The sequence below is a fragment of the Drosophila bipectinata genome, chromosome XL (assembly GCF_030179905.1).
Source record: "Drosophila bipectinata strain 14024-0381.07 chromosome XL, DbipHiC1v2, whole genome shotgun sequence".
NCBI lineage: Eukaryota > Metazoa > Arthropoda > Insecta > Diptera > Drosophilidae > Drosophila > Drosophila bipectinata.
In genome coordinates this window covers 19,606,711-19,624,825 of record NC_091734.1, presented here as the reverse complement: position 1 = coordinate 19,624,825, position 18,115 = coordinate 19,606,711, and the positions used below count along the sequence as shown (strand labels likewise).

The window sequence follows — 18,115 nt, the reverse complement described above, 5'->3', positions numbered from 1 at the left end:
TGAAGAAGGACCCAAAATTCAACTAGGGCGAAGTCGAAAGAGATGCTTTTAAAAATTTAAAAGATCGGCTGGAAAGGGTACCAAATCTCGCATACTTTAACGCGCGAAATCGAACTCGGCTAATAGCAGATACGAGCCCAATAGCGCTTGGAGCGGTGCTGCTGCAGTTTCCAAAAGAAGGTGATCTCTTAATTATCTCATTCGCTAGTAAAGCTTTGTTGAGAAACTTTATTCTCAAACAGAAAAAGAGAGTCTAGCTCTGGTTTGGTCGGTTGAACAGTTTTTCTTTTACCAGGCAGGGCTCCACTTCGAACTCATGACGGACCACAAACAATTGGAGGCCATTTTCGACCGACATCGAAACCGTCAGCCGCAAAGAGAGATGGTTACTACGGCTGCAGTCCTATAAGTTTAAAGAGATCTATAAGGCGGGAAAAGATAACATATCTGACTTAATATGCCTGCTCTGTCAGGTATCTGACGACTCGGGTAACAGATATGTGGATTACGGCATACTACGAGTCATCGAAAACAGTATTCCCCAATCGATGACTATTTCCGAAATCGCCAAGCATTTAGCAAAAGACGAAGAACATTTCGATGCAATGGCCTGCCTGGAGTACGACTTTTGGAAACCAGGATCTTTAAAACTGATCTATCCATTTCGACTATCAGCTAAAGAGGCTCGCCTTTTGTGAGGTAACCGCATCGTAGTCCCGACATTACTTCGAATCCGAGTAGTCGAGCTAGCCCATGAAGGACACCCGGGAGAGTCTGCTATTGTTTAAGAGAAGCCCCAAATAATAGGTCTTACTCCAATGAGTTCCGTTTGGACTCGGTTTTTATTTTGTAAAATTCTCTTTTAAGAAATATATGTACATGAAAATCTTAAATCTATTTAAAACTATTTATCAACGCACTGCAAGCTGACCCTTTCTCAAGTGCGATAAGCGCACCACTTATGTATTTGTGTTAGGCTGCAGGGGATCCGTTTTAGACCATGCTGTTTATCTCGTATATCCATGGGTCCGATTCCTTGAAACTCTATCTTTTGAATTTTATCTACAATTGTGTTCAATGCTTCAACATTCTGGAAAGGGCCAAAAAAAAGTGTACATTTGATGTTGTTATAGAAACTTTAGATTAACATATTATTTAACATCATCAATCTCTTTACATTAAACTTTACTCTCTATCTTCGATTTTTAAGTGAACTTGGATTTTTGAATTTTTTATAAAATTATTGGTTTTTATGTTTAATAACAATTATTAAACTTTTTCAGAAACTTTCTAGATATTATTATTTTTTTCCTTTTTAAATTTAAATACCATTTCAATCAAATGACTAAACATTCTGCAACGAACCAAAAAAAATTGATTTTAGTTTTTTGGTATACTAATGTCCTTTTTATACCCTTGCAGAGAGTATTATAATTTTTTTTTATAATATATATATTATAAAAGTGTGCAACGCAGTGCAGGAGACATCTCCGACCCTATAAAGTATATATATTCTTGATTAGAATCACCTCCTGAGTTGATATGAGCATGTCCGTCTGTCTGTCCGTCTGTCTGTTTCTACGCAAACTAGTCTCTCAGTTTTAACGCTATCGATTTGAATCTTTGCACACACCCAAGTCAGAACGACCCGGATCGGCCGACTATATCCTATAGCTGGCTATAACTGCTTGATCGGAAATGGTATAACTTCGGTGTTTTTAGAGTTAGAGAGTTCAAATTTTACATAAGAGCTATTTTTGGCAAAATAATACGACCCACCAAATTTTAAAGGATCGGCCGAATATACCTGGTATTCTATAGCTGCCATATAACTGAACGATCGGAAATGACCTAACTTTTGTGTTTTTGAAGATAGAAAGCTGTAACTTAGTACATATTCTGTTTTGGGTCAGTTGAACATAGGGAGGTGTTAACCGCAGGAATGCAGGAAGAAGGGATTATGCTAATAAGTTAATTATTGCATTTCCTTCATTTGTCTGTCCGCGGTTTGACACTTGTTGTTTTGGTGTCGCAAAATTGCGACTTTTGTGTTTTTGAAGATAGAAAGCTGTAACTTAGTTTATATTCTGTTTTGGGTCAGTTGAACATAGGGAGGTGTTAACCGCAGGAATGCAGGAAGAAGGGATTATGCTAATAAGTTAATTATTGCATTTCCTTCATTTGTCTGTCCGCGGTTTGACACTTGTTGTTTTGGTGTCGCAAAATTGCGATAAGCAGTAGTTCAGTTTTTGTTTATTTCTTTTTCATATTCCTTTTCCACAGCCTAATCTCGAAAAAACAAATAATCTTTGGTTTCGCCTATATCACGCCTATATCATCTTGCTGGAACAATTTTATGATATTTAAAGAAAAAAATTTTGTTTACCTTAAAAAATTTCACATTTTTTTATATTTTTCATATTTATATTTGCAGTCGCGATCAATCACTCCCCGAGTTAAGACGTTTCAAAAAAATTCGCCCAAGCTGCACTAGCGCTAATGCCATAATTAACCATAATTATATATCGCAAACATCGGATATTTTGGCCGATCCTTATGGGAATATAAATATATAATTCAATTTATTACAATACAAAATCTAAAAAAAGTCCCAAACTTCTATTTTCAAATGTGTGAGGATGAAAAAATCGATTTAAAATAATGACAGAGATACAGCCCATAATCGAGAGCGCGCCTACACCGAAAAGTATGAGTTTCTCGGTAGCGTCTAAACTTTAAACGCGTTTTTCTCGGAACGACATTTTTGTGTGCGGTGCAGGTGATTCACAAAATTCTATGGTACCGATCAAGCTAAAATTTGAATATGTTGTTCTAAAAAGTAACACCTCTGTCCCGTACTAGAATCATTTATTTTTAATGATTAGTTTTTTTTATCATTAATTTAATATAATTTTTTTAAATTTAAAAACAATTTTTTTTGTGAGTTCGCCATTTTGTTGTTTATTGATGAAAATATTTCATTTTAGTACGGGACAGAGCCATAAGCTTACAAAACAATAATCTATTCCCTTTTTTTCTTCGGATGACTCTAGCAGTCGAAATCACCTGCGCCAGGGACCTACCTTTTCTTTTATATCCATACTTTGGCATGCTATAAAGTATAGTACGCTACACAAGAATAAATTAAACAAAATATTTTCAAATAGTTTATGATGCCTATAAAAACATATTTGAAAATTGAAACGATCGCATTATTTTTTATTACAAAAAAATTTTGTTGAAATAACCCTTAAAAAGTAGCCCGGAACATGAGACTACATCCTACAGCGACAGCACGCCAAAAAACGGAAATGAAGACGAAAATGAAGCACTGGATATGATAACTGAAGACACTTCAGATGAACCTGCCAAGCCACCACCTATATTCCTATACATATTCCTATACATATTCCCAAGTCATCGATATTAAAGGAATGCTAGCTTATCTCGAGTCTAAAATTAAAAAAAAGCTCTTCTTTTATAAGGTACAACGCGATGGTCATGTGAGAATAATGGTAAAATCCATTGAAGAATACAGGAAACTTCTTAAAACTCTTGCTTCAGACTTTGTCAAATACCACATATACCAGCTTAAACAAGAAAGGGCATTCAAAGTTGTAATTAAAAATATGCACTTCTCAACTGATATCGATTTAATTAAACAAGATGTAGAGTCCAAAGGTCACACTGTAAGAAACATTAGCAATATCAAAAGTCGTGTAACCAAAAAGCCATTGAATTTGTTTTCCTTAGACATTGAGCCCAACAATAAGAATTTAGACATTTATAAAGTCAAATATATTGGTAACGCAGTTGTTAACATAGATACTCACCGTAAAACTAAAGTGAATGTTCAGTGCTACCGCTGCCAGGAATTTGGACACACGAAGTCATATTGAGCCAAAACTCACAGATGCGTGAAATACTCTTCTAACCATCCCAGCAACATTTTCCCAGAAGATAAAGAGAAACCAGCAAAATGTGCCAACTGCAAAGAAGATCATGCTGCTAGCTACAAAGGGCGTTAAGTCTATCAGGAACTTATATAAAAAAATTTGTAAGCGGAAGCAACCACTAGTAGCGCTAGTAAAATTGCACTGACTTGTTTTGGGAAAAGCGTTATAACTTCAACAATTTTCATAATTTCGTAATGAAATTGGTCTTGTTTTATTCAGGATTATTGAGACAATATTGATATGTGTTAAGAATGATACCATTTCTTGAAAATTGTACCGAAAAAATGGCGTCAAAGTTTGAAAAACATGATGTATTTTTTTTTCAAAAGCTACAACATTTAACTAATGAAAAACGTTCAACAATTGAAAATCGGCCTAAAATTACGCGTTCAGGAATTTTTAAGAGCAAAACACTTTCGAAAAACCGTTTTTTCGAAATAAATCAAGATTTGAGGGTGTATGAAAAATTTCAAACATGGTTTTATACTATACTCGACCTAATGAACAATTCCTACTAGGTCTTTTCAAAAGTTTCAAATCACTCTCGCACTGTGTAAGCTATGCAAGTAAATCTTAACATAGGAATATGGAATGCCAATGGGCTGTCCAACCATTTAAATGAAATAACTTTATTTTTAAAAACAAATGCCATCGACGTCATGCTTATTTCAGAAACACACTTCACTAGCAGCAAATCCTCGTTTAGAGTTATTGGATACGACACAGTAACAGCTGACCATCCGTCATATAGAGCTCATGGAGGTGCCGCAATTATTGTCATGCACGGCCTTAAATTTAAAGATGTAGTCTCATGTGTGATGTTGAAAAAATCGATTTTTTTTTTTCACATATTTTGATAGTATTGTTTATTAAAAATGTACTGTTAAAGTTTCAAATAAAAATATCAAATAATGACAGAGATACAGCCCATAATCGAGAGCGCGCCCACACCGAAAAGTATGAGTTTCTCGGTAGCGTCTAAACTTTAAACGCGTTTTTCTCGGAACGACATTTTTGTGTGCGGCGCAGGTGATTCACAAAATTCGATGGTATCGATCTAGCTGAAATTTGGATATGTTGTTCTAAAAAGTAACACCTCTGTCCCGTAATAGAATCATTTATTTTTACTGATTAGTTTTTTTTTTTATCATTAATTTAAGACACATTTTTTAACTTAAAAAAAAAATTTTTTTTTGTGTGTTCGCCATTTCTTTGTTTATTGATGAAAATATTTCATTCTAGTACGGGACAGAGCCATAAGCTTACAAAACAATAATCTATTCTAATTTTTTGTTTCGGATGACTCTAGCAGTCGAAATCGCCTGCGCCAGGGACCTACCTTTTTTATATGCATACTTTGGCATGCTATAAAGTGTATTAAACTACACAAGAATAAATTAAACAAAATATTTTCAAATAGTTTATAATGCCTATAAAATCATATGTGAAAATTGAAACGATCGCATTATTTTTTATTACAAAAAAAATTTCTTGAAATAACCTCTAAAAAGTAGGCCGGAACATGAGACTACATCCTTAAAATCATAGACAGAACTAGGGAAAATGCTATGCAGGCTGCGACAATTGAGATAAAATGTATGCAAATTAACTTTCTCCTAAGCAAGTTGGTTAAAAAAATGTATTTTTTATTTAATTAACTTCACTTATCACTAACTTTCATAGGCTTTATTCTAATTAGTTCACTGCTCCGATCTTTTAGTAATTTCACTTTAGTTGTACCAAAGATTATAAAGTACTTAGATGGGACATCAGATGGGACACATGCATACAATTCTATTTTTAGAACTCCTTACATGTATCCGTACATTTGTATGTATGTGTGACTGGTCGCACGACGGCGTAAAAATGTTTTGGCATCCAAATTTCAATTTCTCGTTTCTGTTTTCGATGCGCCGATGTGGTAGTTGGTGGAACAAATAGTATTTTTAATCGCCGTAGGTAGCGAAATGCATAAAGTAGTTACTATATGTGTAATTTTTCTGTGTTCAAATCCTCGTAAGGACTTTGAACTTTTTCTTTCTTTTAAAATTATTATTTTTTTTTTATTTTTCTTTAATTGTAACATATTTCTTTAATTTTACAATTGTAAAATTGTTTTATTTTTTATTATGTCCCGCTAATAAAATGCTAATAAAATTTCAAGGGAGTCCTTCAAGTATTTTGTCATCCGACACGTCCGTCACTTATTTTTACAACAATTGTAATAGAATGCAATTAAAAATAATAATAATAACGTAAAAATTAAAAGTAAAAAAAAAAATTAATAAAAAATAAAAGTAAATATAAAAAGAATCATAAAACTAAAACTTTATCAAAATTGAAACAACCCGTCCGCTAATGAAATCGAACCCAGGACCCCATGAATAAGGACCGCGCACTATCCATCTAGGCTACCCTCGAAGCTGATTTTATACTTAAAATTGGTGTTAAAGGAGGTGCTAGAATCCATACCAAAAACATAGCTGACTAGTAAGGATAGTAAAAGATATTTCTGATCTCTTTACTCTTACATTGGTTCGATTACAACGTTTCAAACTTTCATCGTTCCAAAGATGTTACGATCTAAAAATAGAACTCTCTCTTTCCCTCTCTCATCTGCCAGCCGTTTGTCGTGAAACCCGCTCGCAAATGTTTTCATTGTTACAGCGGGTTCCACGACGAAAAAAATGAAAACATTTGAGAGAGGGTTCCACGACGCGGCCTGCCAAAATGCCGTAGACCCCGCACTTATAGACATTTTTACAGCGGGTTCCATTACGAACTGAGACGATGTTAAGGTGATTTTACAATTTTGTATTTTTTTTATTGGATTAAAAATTTAGGAAAACACATTAAAATAATAAAACAATAATATAAATAAATTTAAAATAAAAAAAAAATGGACTTTCCGAGACTGGTTTGAACTCGTTTTACTTTAAACACCAGCCAAGCACTCTACCACTCGGCTATTCCTCATTCGTTGTCGCGCGAAAAAATTCTCAAACTTAACTTGTCGCGCAATGGAACCCGCTCGTTCCAGCGGGTTTCACTGCTGGAACCCGCCATACAAAATTTTTCTTTGTATGAGATGTCCCATCAATGTACTTTATAATCTTTGGTTGTACTTATTCATTCGGATCTTAAAAACGGACTGCTGAAATTGGGCTCAATGATTAATAATCAAACCTCGGCTTAAGAGATTTTATCTTCAAAAATTGATTAAGGGAGTGACTCAAGAGAGTAGGCAAAATAGGATGATGAAATTTGGCAATTAAATCTGCAATCGAAATTTTGTCGAAAATCGGTGTTTACATTATCGAGCTTCGAGGGTCGCTTAGGGGCTCCGATGTTTAGAATATCGGCTGAAGATGTTAACAAAATCCGTTCAATGCGGAGTGTGAAATGATATGGGTGGGAACCACTCTAAGGCCTAGTTGAATAAAATAGCTGACCACTGAATAATTTGGAAATTGGGCTGGGCTCAAAGTTGTTTCTATAAATCGGATAAGAGGCCCTAAGTAATGCGTTATATAACTTGCATGTTGATGTATCAGTAACAGAGATTTAGCTTCCACCAAGATTCTCAATAAAAGAACTGGACTTTAAAAACTTTTTCAAAGGACTGGGATCAAAGTGCATTGTGGGAGGCGACTTCAATGCTAAACATCCATGGTGGGGATCCAGATTGACAAACCCGAAAGGATCGGAGTTATACAAATGCATACGAAATAATAATATTACCATATTGTCAACTGGTAAGCTTACATACTAGCCAACAGATCATCAAAAAATTCCAGATTTGATTGATTTCGTAATGTTCTCTGGAATTCCACAATCACATATGAGGGTAATGGAAAGCTTCGACCTTAACTCAGACCATTCTCCAATAATAGCAACTTACAGTACAATAGCCCATTTGCTGGATAAGCCCTTTAAAGTCATCAAAGCCTATACAGACATTAACGCATTTAAAAGCTATTTAGATTCAGCTATAAGCCTGGACATTTCATTAAAAACAGGAGAGGAAATTGAAAATCCTGTGGAGCTTTTCACAAATTCAATTCACAAAGCGAGCTACAGAAACACGAATCATGCTCCTAATCCTCAACAACCAAATCAATAGTACCTTTTAAAAATACAAAATAAAAGGAATCTGCGAAAACGCTGGCAAGAAACCCACTACCCTGCTGAAAAAAGATTATACAACAAGGCTGCATCTGAGCTTAATCAACTGCTGTCGAACTTACGCAATGAATCTCTAGCTGCGTATCTGAGAAACTTAGACCCTAATTCCTGCAACAACGAATATAACCTATGGAGGGCGACCAAATACCTAAAGATACCAACTAAAAGAAACGTAAACATTCGTAATAGCAATGAAACTTGGTGCAAGTCTGACAACGAACAAGCGGAAGCATTTGCAGAACATCTGCATTCCGTGTTTCAGCCAAACGACATCAATAATCCAATAACAGAGAATGAAGTAGAAAACTTTCTTGAGTCACTCTGTCAAATGAGCTTGCTTATTAAAAGCATCAAGTATGAAGGTGTTGTGACAGAAATCAAATGCTTGAACAACAAAAAAGCACCAGGCCCTGACGAAATAGACGGCATTACCTTCAAAACTTTACCACCAAAATGTATTCGATTTGTCACTCTCATATTTAACGCAATTCTCAGACTAGAACACTTTCCAAGTCAATGGAAATGCGCAGAGACTTTTCAACTTATCTTTGGAAGCCTTGATTTTTCCCCTTAAGGGGCCCCCCCCCCATTCTCGGTTTCAAAAAATCTAACTATCTAACTTTTTATTCTAACTATTAACTATTCAAGAATGTTCCGAAATGTTCTGAAAATTTCAATTGAAAATCTCAAAAACTCTTGAAGATATAGCCGATTTATGGTGGTAGCCTCAGGCGACGGCGAGAGCCGTCTCAAAACTGTAAACGCGTTTTTCTCGAAACAGTGTTTTTACGACTGGCGCATGAGGTTACTCAAAAACTATTAATCAAATCGGTTCCAAATTTTAACACGTTATTCTATACATATATAGCTCTGGTATGAACTAGGATAAATCAAATCGGTGAAGATCTTCTTTACTTTTCAGCTTGATTTGTGGCTAAAAAAAACTCAATTTTTAAAAAATAATTTTCAAAGGTCCGCCATTTTATTAATTTTTGAGCAAAGTTAATAATCCTAGTTCATACGAGAGCCAAACATGTACTCTTTCTAATCCCGTTGAAATTTTTGGTTTTAGAAGTTCCAGTGGGCGGAAATCACATGCGCCGCCAAAAAGAAGGGCTTTTCTTTGATTGCAAAAAACAACCACAACAAAATAAAAAAAAAAAATGTTGTAAAAAGGTTTTCTTCTTTTTTATGTGTTAATATATTATGCACAGTTACTAAAAAATAATTTATGTTCATTTGCCAGCCCATTGAAAATCGTCTAAATTTGAAATCGAGATTGGGGGGTTCCCTTTAAGTGGAAGGAATCATTCATAATTCCCCTACATAAAAAAGGGAAAAAGTCCGAGGCTGCCAACTACAGAGGCATCTCTAAGTTGTCGGCAATTCCAAAGTTATTTGAAAAATTAATTACCCCTTATTTGCAACACCTTTGTTTTTCGATTATCTCTCCCTGTCAGCATGGCTTTATTAAGCGTCGCTCTACCACCACAAATTGACTGGAGTTGACATCCTTTGTCATAGATGGCTTTTGTAAGGGATATCAAACCGATGTAATTTACACAGACTTCAGCAAAGCATTTGATTCAGTTAATCACTCACTCTTGTTGAGTAAACTGAATATGCTGGGTTTTACTATAGACCTCTTAACGTGGATCTCCAGCTACTTAGATGGACGGACACAAAGAGTCTTATTTAAAAACATACAGTCTCGTCTGGTCCGTTCTACATTTGGCGTCCCTCAAGGAAGTCATCTTGGCCCGTTATTATTAGCCCTTTTTATAAACGACTGCTTTAACGAACCATCTAGTTCTTATGTATGCAGATGATGTAAAGCTTTGTCTTCAGTTCAAATCCATCTTTACCCAATGTAATCTTCAGTCTGACCTTGATAACTTTCAAAAATGGTGTTTAGCTAATGATCAAATACTTAATGGATCAAAATGTAAGCATATGTCTTTTTATCGTTGTTCAAGCATTGAACACTATTTTGTATAGAAATTCTTAAGTTAGAGGTTTAAGGGATCGGACCCATGATATACGAGTCAAACAGCATGGTTTAAAACCGATCCCCTGCAGCCTACACAAATATGTACTCAAGTGGTGCGCTTATCGCATTGGAGAAAGGGTCGCATAGCAGGTCAGCGTGCAGTGCGTTGATAAGTAGTTTTAAATAGATTTAAGATTCTCATGTATCGTACTTATAAGAGAACTTTATCGAATAAAATCAGTTTCCAAAAGGAGCTCACTGGAGTAAGACCTCTTTATTTAGGGCTCCTCTTAACAATCGTTTTTGCCCTCTGCAAGCTACGTACTCTATTAATCGGATTGCCTTAGAGAAATTAACTCAGGTTAATAATCTTGGCGTCCTATTAGACATTAAACTTAAATTTTCCGACCATATTTCCTTAATGGTTAATAAGGCTAAAGGAGTCCTTGGTTTTATTAAAAGGTGGTCAAAAGAATTTATTGACCCATACATAACCAAAACATTATTTATTACTTTGGTGCGTCCGAAACTGGAGTACGGTTCATGTGTCTGGAGTCCCCAATATGGAGTACATAAGGACCGCATAGAATCCGTACTAAAGAATTTCTTAACTTTTTTTCTTAGAGGTCTAAATTGGAATGCAAATCTTCATCTTCCATCTTATAATAGTAGACTCTTACTTATAGACTTACCTAGCTTAACAAATCGTAGGACAATGCTCCGTGTAGTTTTTCTGCATAACCTTTATCACGGGGATGAAGATAGCCAGCATTTACTAACACGCTTAAACTTTAATATTCCTATTAGAAGGACTAAAAGCTTAAGTCTACTATTCCTTAGCCATTTTAGATCGGCATATGCACTGCATGATCCTTTTAGGGTATTATGTTTGAACTACAATGGTCTTTACTCTATAACATCTCTTTCCTGTCCTTCTTATTTAAAATATAGAATTTTAAACTATCTTACTAACTCCTCTTAGCTTAACAAATTTCAAATAGCATAATATGTACTAACAAATCGTTTCTCGAGCGCCCCACGGTCGTCTGGGCCTCTAAGCTCTATGATGAATACAGGAATGCTAGCTGATGCTCTTATTAATGCACAAGCTATTTCCAAGTTCTGAAAAACCGCGCAGATCATTATGATCCTAAAGCCACTCAAAACAGAAACAGAATTGACATCATACCGTCCCATTAGTCTGCTGACAATATTCTCGAAAGTATTTGAAAAAATACTACTAAAGAGAATGTTGCCAATTCTGGACGAACTTTCCATCATTCCCGAATATCAATTTGGGTTCAGGAGAGGTCACGGAACACCATAGGACTGTCACAGGGTCATTGATGAAATAGTATCCGTATTCAAAAGCAAAAAATACTGCTCTTATGCATTTCTTGATGTACAACAAGCGTTTGATCGAGGTGGCACAATAATTTATTGTAAAAGATAAAGAACTGGCTACCTGCTCCATACTACTTATTAATCAAGTCATATCTGACTAATAGATGCTTTTACGTGCAGCAGAAAAACGACTCATCAGCACTAAATCGCATTAACGCAGGCGTCCCACAAGCAGGCGTATTGGGGCCAATTCTGTACACCCTATACACGGCTGACATGCCAGGTACAAACACATGCACTGTTGCAACATATGCTGATGATACAGCCGTTTTGGCCACAAGCATATCCAAAAATGAAGCATACGAACTCCTGCAGCTTGAGCTAAGCCTAATTGAAGACTGGTTTCTTCGATGGAAAATCAGAATCAACTCCCTAAAATTAGTCCAAATCACTTTTTCATTCAGACCAGGCAGCAGCCCAAATGTTGCACCTAACGGCTCACCAATCTCGCAAACTACATGTGTAAAGTATTTCGGGTTGTATCTCGACCGCTGATTAACATTGAAAAATTATATCAAAGCAAAATGTCAACAGCTCAGACTTAAAACACTAAAAATGTCCTGGTTGTTAAGACAAAAACACAAACCACTCTGGCAAACAAAACCCGCCTCTACAAAGCCATCCTAAAGCCCGTCTGAACCTATGCGATACAGCTCTGGGGAACTGCTAGAAACTCGAATATTGAAATTCCTCAGCGTTACCAATCCAAATCTAATGCAAACATTCATAAAGATCTCAACATCCTAACCATAAAAGAAGAAATAAATAAAATTAGTACGAAATACATCGACAGACTCCACAATCACGAAAATAATTTAGCCTTAAATCTAATGGACAATAGCTTAACAGTAAGAAGACTGAAAAGATACCATATTCTCGATCTTCCCGATAGATAAATTCAAAATACTGTAAATATGTAATACATAATAGTAGGGATCATTGGAAAACTGCTATTTCTATTAACTTAACATTCTTTATAAAATTTACTTATTGTTTTTAATAAACAAACTGTAAATAAATAAATAAACAAAAAAAAAAAACTCTGTGCCGAATTCACCAAATGGCGTTGGTGCACACTTAAATCGGCTGAAATCGTTTCTGTTGCACTGTGTAATTAGGATGTATTATGTTCAATGAATTGTGTATTCTAAAGCTATTTTGTGTATTTATATAATATATTTTTTGGATATGTAGATGAAAATGCGCTCAATGATGGAGATGAAGATGAAAATGAAGTTTGGGAAACTAAAATGAAAGTGACAGGGTCAGGAATGACAGCAAAATATGAAACTCAGGGAATGTATGAAACATGTTATGTATGTAACAATATAGCAATGTCCGTCTGTTCCTATAAGCGCGTAGATCTTAAAAACTAAAAGAGATAGAGCTATGCTACATTTCATTGCTACATATGTATTTTGCTTATTTCTACTATTATATCTATTTCTATGCTCAATTTATATCTGAAAAATAAAATTTAGCCAAATCGTCAGATTATTTCAAGGAGTCCTAGACATTTGTATGCCATTTCTCATACTCTTGAGTTAAAATTTTTTGAACGCGTGGATCTCGGATATTATACGGAAATGGTTATTACGGATCACGGAAATATCACTATTCGGTTTACAGTTGGACTTAGGCTCCTGGTGTCCATGCAGACCAAGCGTATGTCAAAATTTTCAATTCCAAGCCCTTAGATACAAATTTTGTTCAAATAAAGTGTTTTGATGCCAAACTATTCCAATGGCTAACATATCAAAAAAATTCAGCCAACTCAGACAATTTTTAATGAGTAATAGACTTGCGTCCCTATAGACTATATAAGTCGGAACGGCTGGGATCGGCCGATTATGTCATATCCCTGTCATATAACCGATTGATCCGGACTACCATCTTTGGTTTTTTTTTAGGAAGAGAATCATCTCTTGTCTTACTTTGCCGTATCCAGACGTTTTTTTATTTATTTATTTATTTATTTATTTCGCCAACGGACAAATCCTTACATGGCTACATAACATAACAACTTACACCTAATAAATAAAACTACAAAATTAACAAAAACTTAATAAATGCCTTAATAACTTGCGTTTTAACACACCCTTATCAGAGCCCCACTCAATTCGGAGGCTAGGCGGCAAAGAATTAAAATAAGAAAGAGCCCGCTCTATCGGCTCATTTAAAAGATAATTGGCCCTATGACACTTCACCCGAAAGGGGGCAAAGGTACGAAGATCCCTTTGAGGAACATTAAAATTAACGAGTCCCAACAAAAAAGGACAATCAATGTTATCGACGATTAAATTATTTAAAAAAGTTAACGCTGCCAGTTTACGCCGATCCTCCAACGTGCAAACGTTCAGAAGAAGGCAACGGCTCTGGTATGAAGGAACAGGATCCTGAAACCTTAGAGGCAGAAGTGCAAATTTTAAAAATTTTTTCTGGAGTCGCTCAATCCTGTTGGAACGAACTTTACACTCCGGGTTCCAAATGATTGAGGCATATTCCAGCCTCGACCGAATGAATGCAGCATAGACGCTGAGGCTCGAGTATGGACTTTTGAACTGGTTTACGTGCCTCTTAACAAAGCCCAGCATAGCATACGCTTTAGGTAAAATATAGTCTAAGTGAGCCGAAAATTTAAATTTGCTGTCGAATAAGACACCAAGGTCTAACACCTCTTCTTTAGCTGCCAAATTATAATTATTGATGGAATAACCCGTACAGATTTCAAGAGACCGCGTACTGTAACGGGTAAACATACACTTAGATAAGTTTAATGGAAGAAGATTGCGGGAGCACCATGAGTAAACTCTGGATATATCCTCCTGTAACAAGTAACTATCACTAATGCAGCTAATCGCTTTGTAGATTTTAAGGTCATCCGCATACATTAAAAAGTACGAATGACGAAAGCATGACGAGATGTCATTAATGAAAATGATAAATAGAAGAGGTCCAAGAGAGCTGCCTTGTGGAAGACCAGAGGAGGTGACAAATGGACTTGAGATAGCGTCTCCAATAGTAACGTGGCAAGGTCGGTCAGCCAGATAAGACTCGAACCAACTTTTTTTCGCGACAAATGGGAATATAACGATTAGTTCTAAAAATTAACTTGACTTCATAATATCATTGAACTATTTATTTCTTATGTATAAATTTAATCGTTTATAGTTATTTCTGTTGCGCTTTATCTATATTCTCCAACAAAAAGTCTCTCAGAGCTGTACTCTCTGGACGTAACCCGTTACATCGAATTTACTGTGGAGTTTGTTGTTCTTCACGACGCCTAGCCTTCGTTTCACATCTCTTTTGTAACGTCGCTAATCTCCAAGAAGAAAAATTCCGACAACAAACTGCTGACTGCTAATTTATTGGGTACCCCTTCATGCCATGCTGTACAAGTCGATGGATTTTCAACACAAAATATTTTACCGTCACCTACTTGCGTATCTACTGGTGTCGTTCCAGTGCCAAGGGACATGTTGAGCCTCTCAGCGGAGCAGACTAATATTGATCTCTTTTATAAGGCGCTCAGTGTACCAATAAAAATCTGAAGCCTCCTATCTTCTTGGAGCCTCTATCGTTGGGCAACCTACATGCTGCCAATGCTCTTAAAGTAGCTTCTAATGAAAAAACTGTTTTCAGTTTATATTTAAACATTATCGTTCTATATCTTCTTTTAAAATAGTTATACCAGATTCCTACATCGCAAAAGCACTTGATCCTGTAGCCTGGTCTGATCACAGTATCATTCACGAATCTCAAGCAACAGACGCTTAGAATCCTAGCCCTGAAGAAACTGCTTTAAAATCGGAATAAAAAAGTATTATCCTGTTGCTATCAAAACCTTCAAAGTATTCTGGGTAAATTGAGCCAATTTTTGGTGCTATCGCGCTTACTGAAACTTAGCTTAATTCCTCTATCTTTGATTATAAAATTTGAGTTCCCAAGTTCACTGTGTTTTGATTGGATCGTCGATCATAATAATGAGTACCCTGCTGTACCCTGTACATATTCCTTTATCGAATGAGTTCGGAACAGAGTTCATTGCGGTGAAAATGTTTATTGGGCCGTCTTATATTTTCATAACCTGTTCCTACATTCCTGTCATGGTTGAAAATATTGTATATTTTTACCACCTTGAGGCCATTAAATTTTTTTTTTTTTGTTGGTCTTCCCCTCATTTTCTGTATCCCGTCTGAGGACGACAATTTCCTGCTTTCTAGTTGTCATAACGACTTTATCGATGGCCTAACTGATTTTCCCTACTTCAACTTAACCCAATTCATAACACTCACGGCAGATTTTGGGACCTTATATTTTCCAATGTGTCATCCTCTGTGACAGTCATTTGGTCCTCGCTGTTATCGCGTGAAGACTTTCACCATCCTACACTTTTGGCATCGGTGTTAAATGATGTGCCTCATAATGATGCTGGCTTTAATGTTCAACTCCGTTTCAAATGCTATAAAAAGACGGATTTTATGGCCCTTCGGAATCATTTGGCTGAAATTGATTTGAATTTTCTGTCATCTCTGTCATCTCTGTCATCTATGAACTCAGTTGAAGCTGCTACCAATTTGTTTTACGACATAAATCATGTAACGAACTGTCTTTTCTGCTGCTGATCGCCACAATTTGCCGCGGCTAGCTCACAGAGTTTCGCGGATCCGTTCCACCGAATTTATAGATTCGACGTGATTGCCCAAGCCCAGAAAGTAATACAAATAGCTTGAAGTTTCCACACTCTTTATTTTGAGAGCTCTTTTCACTACAAAAGGCTTTCTTTCTCTTTTATTCGTTGCTCCTTCCGCTCCTGTTGGCTCCGTCGTCGGCGTCCTATGCGGGTTGTCCGGGATACGCCGCCGCTGTTCCGTCGCCGCCGTTAGTCCGTCGCCGATGGTGCTCCTGTCGCCGCGCTGCCAGCGATTCCGCTACCTTCTGCCCTTTGGCCTTGAGAAAACATCCCCTTGGGTCGACTACAACTGATCTGACGGTTGGCTGCGGTCGGTCGCCTCCGCTACACCGGGACACCGTGCATACGCTCCGGTGCAAGGTTTGGGAGTTTGTTTGTTGACTGCCGCCTTCGCTACACCGGGACACCGTGCATACGCTCCGGCGCCAGGTTTGGAAGTTGCCGTGTGACGTCTCCGCTACACCGGGACACCGTACATACGCTCCGGTTCCAGGTTTGGAAGCCGCCGTGTGCCTGATCGTATGTCGCGCTCCCGCTACACCGGGACACCGTGCATACGCGCCGGCGAACCCGAGTTTGTAGTGGCGGGGCTGGTGACCAGGGTGTTCTCACTTGGTCTGTAACTTGGACGCGAGTTCTTGAGTCGGCCGATCCGTGTTTCGCAGGACCACGCCTGTTGGTTGCGATTCCAGGAGTCGGTAAGGCGTACGCCAGACTTATCCTTTCTTCACTTCCTTGCAAGGCTACCTGCCATGTTCGGGAATGGCTCAACTCGACTCTGACGCCTTGGGCTTGTAGAGGAAACCGTCCAGCAACGGATCCTTGTCTCTCTAGTTCTGTACGTCTCGTGGTTACCGGGCGTGTGATCCCAAGTAGGCCTCCTTGTTTCACAGGACCACGCCTGTTGGTTGTGATTCCAGGAGTCGGTAAGGCGTACGCCAGACTTTATCCTTTCCTCACTTCCTTGCAAGGCTACCTGCCGTGTTCGGGAGTGGCTCAACTCGGTCTCCCCACCCTGGTTCTGTCTTGTGTCTCGTCCTGTACGTCTCGTGTACACCGGGCGTGCGATCTCGAGTCGGTCTATCCTTGTCTCGCAGGACCACGCCTGTTGGTTATGATTTCAGGAGTCGGTAAGGCATACGCCAGACTTTATCCTTTCCTCACTTCCTTGCAAGGCTACCTGCCGTGTTCGGGAATGAACCAACTCGTCTACACGACCCTGGGTTTCCGGAGGAAGGTCCAGCATTGGATCCTTTCCTTATTTTCTTATTCGCTCTTCTCGCGCTTGGCTGTCGGACTCTCCAAAGGCGGTCCTTCAACTCAAGCAAAACCCGAATCCTTTTTAGAAACGCTCTAACACTTGATTGGCGGACTCTCCACAGGCGGTCCTCCAACTCAACGCTACAAACTTCCTAAAAAGACTCGTCCCGAGCCGCTCCAGTGGGCCTCCTTTTATACTGACTGGAGCGCCCGTTAATCCTCCTGGATTCTGCTCCTGCCGTTAATCCTGCTTCCAAAATCACGCCACTTTCCCGTTGGCGGGTCGCTGTCCGTGGCCCCTCGTCTCCCCCGGCCACGGATCTCTGCTGCTGGTGCGTGGTGCACCGGTGGGCTTCCAGGGCCCGTTGCACTCTTCGTCGCAACCCCCCCCTCTGCTCCTTGCCGCTCACCCCGCCACACTTTCTAAGACGCGCCTGCGCATCGTGCTGACTCCCCACTGGACTACTTTCCCAACGTTGCCCCGGGACCCGTTACGTTCCACGTCGATTCCTTCTTCCCCTGGGTGGCGCCGTTTACCCTTTCACCTGCCACCGTTACGTTCCACGTAGATTCCGTCCTCCCACGGGTAGCCCTTCGCCAGAACCCACGGTAACTGGCTTTCAC

General features: G+C 38.1%; 1 protein-coding gene across 1 annotated transcript in view; it reads right to left on the bottom strand.

The window, feature by feature from the left end:
• Positions 1–18,115, bottom strand: part of Lcch3 (Ligand-gated chloride channel homolog 3) — a 623,958-nt gene that overhangs the window by 203,128 nt on the left and 402,715 nt on the right. The window lies entirely within an intron of this gene.